Below are 3,352 nucleotides of genomic sequence, written 5' to 3'. Positions count from 1 at the left end.
GCAGGAATGTGTCCGCCCTTCAATAAACGGGGTTAATTAACAGCTTTCGGCTCAGCCCTGTTGATGTCATTGGGAGGGAACATGCTCCTGATTCTGGACACCACATTTCTGAGCGTGTGTGGCATGGCAGAGAGGTTAAGCTGCAAAATCTGGGATCTCCTTCTCTCAGTGGGGATGAGGCTGAAACTCTGACCCCTGGGGTACCGTGGGGGTAAGTGCTGGGCTGCAATTCACCGAGCAGGTCTCCATCTCTGTCTCTGTGCTGAGGGCTCATATTTGCTGGCTGCACTCAGAGTCCACCTAGGTCAGAGATTTTCACACACACCTGTATTCCCCCTGCAGACCAGCTGCTCAGAGCTGTCTTCACACCAGGGTTGGCAGATTGTTCATGCAGAGCACCGGCTGTGTTGGTTCACATCAGGTTTTCCTGGACCTGGTGGTTTTACTTAGCTCACAGAGTCCAGTCATTAATGCCGGCTGGCAAACACCTTTGTTGTTCCCTGCAGTTCTCCACCGTGGTCAGTCAGCCTTGCTGCCTGATTCCTGCGTGTCTTCTCCTGGAGGCTCTGGGAGGGATCACATTCTTTGCGATTGCAATGAAGGGTGGCCCAGACTGGTAGGAGACAGGCAAGGAGAGAAGATGTGGAGGGAAGAGGCCTCTCTTATTTTGTTTTCTTTAGGAATACAGCTTTGTGTCATATTTCCAAGTTCATGTCGTGAGGAAAGTAAAAGCCCATCAGCTTTCACTTGCTTTTGAGAAAGAGCTTTGTTTCGCAGCTCTCACATGATGTTCTGTCTGGAGGTGGGGGTGGACTGGACATGCCAGGGAATCAATTCATTACAAGTTTTCAGTTTTTAACATTTTAACTCTTTATTCAGTTGCTCCACTCACAAATTTCCCAGAGCAAAAGATACAGTGACTCCCGGGACCTAAGAAAGCCACCTAAGTGCCACTTTCTATTTCTCAGCTTCAGACACCTTTTATATCTGTTGATTTTTCCCTTCATACTCAATGTTGCTGCCCCTGCCTGTTCTCCGTTTTCCCCATGTTGCACAAAGGGGCTGACAAATTTGCACAATGTAGATAGACTCTTTAATGCCATATGAAGATTTCCAGAGTGGATGTTGCTGAGCTGAGAGTGAATAAATTATTTTAAAATTAGACTGGCTAGATAGAGTCTGAGAATGAAAAAGAAATGAGAAAACGTTCTTTTTCTCTTGGACTGTGGAATATGTGGCTTAGTCTAGCGAACCCACACTATATCTGTCTGCAAATTGAAATTCAGCACCTTGTATCTGCTCTCTACTCTGGAGTTTCTTTCAGGGCCAGTCATGATATTCTGTAATCATTTTGGCTTCCCTTCTACATATCGGGGCACCAGGGTGAGACTGACACTTCTCCAGGAAAAATCGGAATGCCTAGTAGTCTTAAAGTTGCTTGGTTTTCATCATTCCCACTATCACTAAGTCTTATGCTACTTGGTCTTATTCCTTACTGCTGTGCTGGCAGCGCGCTGGCATAGCTGTCCTCATCCCTGCACACGCTCTAATGAACCCACATTTGGGACACACACTGTGTCACCAGTGGGTCTAATGGCTCGATCTACATTTCTAACCCATGTTGGTTACTCCCTGGCTGGTTTTCACAGAATCACAGACTGTTAGGGTTTGGAAGGGACCTCGAAAGATCATCTAGTCCAACCCCCCTGCCAGAGCAGGATCACCCAGAGCAGGTCACACAGGAACGTGTGTCGAGATTGGGAACACTGGCAAAAAGCTTTAGCTTCCTCGGATGATGCCAGGCTCGATGCCTTTTATGGCTGAAGTCCCCTCAGAGACCTCTGGGGAAGTGGCAGCCTGCCTGAGGGCAAAGCAGGTTTCTTCAGTTCTTCCTTAGCTCGAGGTTGGAGGAAAGTGTCCTCTCTCAGATATAGGGCTCCTCACTAGGACTTCTGTCAAATAAGGAAACAGACCCTGGCTTCCTACTTGTATGACATCTGTGACAATATGAGAATAAAGGTGGGGTCAATACAACCCTGGGCCCTGTCTTGCTTCTCCTATAGCCAGCTGCTCCTGATGTCTGCAGATGTGAGACCAACCCCTGGCTCCCCTAGGACCAAGCCAGATGCCAGACTGTAGCACTTAGCAGGAGCATGTCAGATTGCTCCCATTGGCAGTGCCAGCAAGAGGACATGTCCCAGCCCAAGTCTCTCCTAGCAGCTCCGGCTCCATTGTGGAGCAAACCAAGAAGAAGCTGTATAAAATATTGACATTTATTTATTTTTTTAATAATCCTTTTATTACCTTTTTCCCCCCCTCTACAGAACTTGAAAGCTGGTGTACTCTCACAATTTGACTATAAAATATCCATAGCCATCCAGGCAAATCTTCCCTGGGAGAGTTCCCAGACACTACTCGTTTATAATAGATATGACGAAAGAGAGAAACAGAATACAAATGGAGCATTTGTAGCCATGGTATAAAATATTCAGCGACTAGCAGAGCAGGGTGGTGTTGAATATCGCTCAGCTGATGAGAGAGCAGGGTGAAGGGGAGCTCCCTGGAGGCAATTCCCATTCTTCTGGAGTTATTTGGTCATCGGTTTTCCTTCCTCTGGCCCCCTCCAGAATGAGTATTAGCATTGCCCTGCGATCCTGCCAGCCCAAACACAAAAAATCAAGGGGAAGGGAAGGAAAGAAATCCCATTTCCATGGACATTCAAGAATAAGGGTGTCTTGCTTGTGATGGATGCAGATACATCAAATGAGGAATCGCTTTCTTCAGGAGAGGATGCTAGCCATGGCAGGCAGTGACCAGTCACCAAGTTCAAAAAGCCATTGTCTTGGTGAGTCAGCATCGCAGCTGGGAGCAGATCCTCAAGTCCTCGCTTCAGCCATCAGACTCCTCTTCTTCCTTTCCCCCGGCCTGCTTGGGAGGGGGTTGCTTTGAGGGTCAGTGGCCCTGATGGACTAGTCCCACCACAATCCCCTGCTACCTCTCTCTCTTTTTCTTTTTTTTTCTGCTTTTTCTTTTTTCTTTTTTTCTTCTTTATTTCGTTTTTTTTTCTTTTTTCTTTATTTTTTTTCCCTCTTTTTTTTCTCTTTTCTGACTGAGTAGTGAGGTAGGTCACAAATGATTGAAGGGAAGAAGTCAGAGAGTTGTGGTCAATGGGACAGAGTCTAGCTGGAGGCCTGTGTCTAGTGGGGTCCCTCGGGGGTCAGTGCTGGGGCCAGTGCTTTTCAATATATTCATCAGTGACCTGGACAAGGGATTAGAGAGCGCTGTCAGCAAGTTTGCTGATGACACAAAACTGAGAGGAGTGGCTGACACACCAGAAGGCGTGGCTGACACT

At 47.3% G+C, this 3,352-nt stretch overlaps 1 protein-coding gene across 1 annotated transcript in view; it reads left to right on the top strand.

Annotated features, from left to right (window-relative positions):
* Positions 1 to 3,352, top strand: part of LOC104276103 (MAM domain-containing glycosylphosphatidylinositol anchor protein 1-like) — a 52,368-nt gene that overhangs the window by 31,399 nt on the left and 17,617 nt on the right. The gene's annotated exons all lie outside the window — the stretch shown is intronic.

Source organism: Apaloderma vittatum, unplaced genomic scaffold (genome assembly GCF_000703405.1).
Source record: "Apaloderma vittatum isolate BGI_N311 unplaced genomic scaffold, ASM70340v1 scaffold26456, whole genome shotgun sequence".
Taxonomy (NCBI): Eukaryota; Metazoa; Chordata; class Aves; order Trogoniformes; family Trogonidae; genus Apaloderma; species Apaloderma vittatum.
This window is presented reverse-complemented; position numbering and strand designations above follow the sequence as displayed.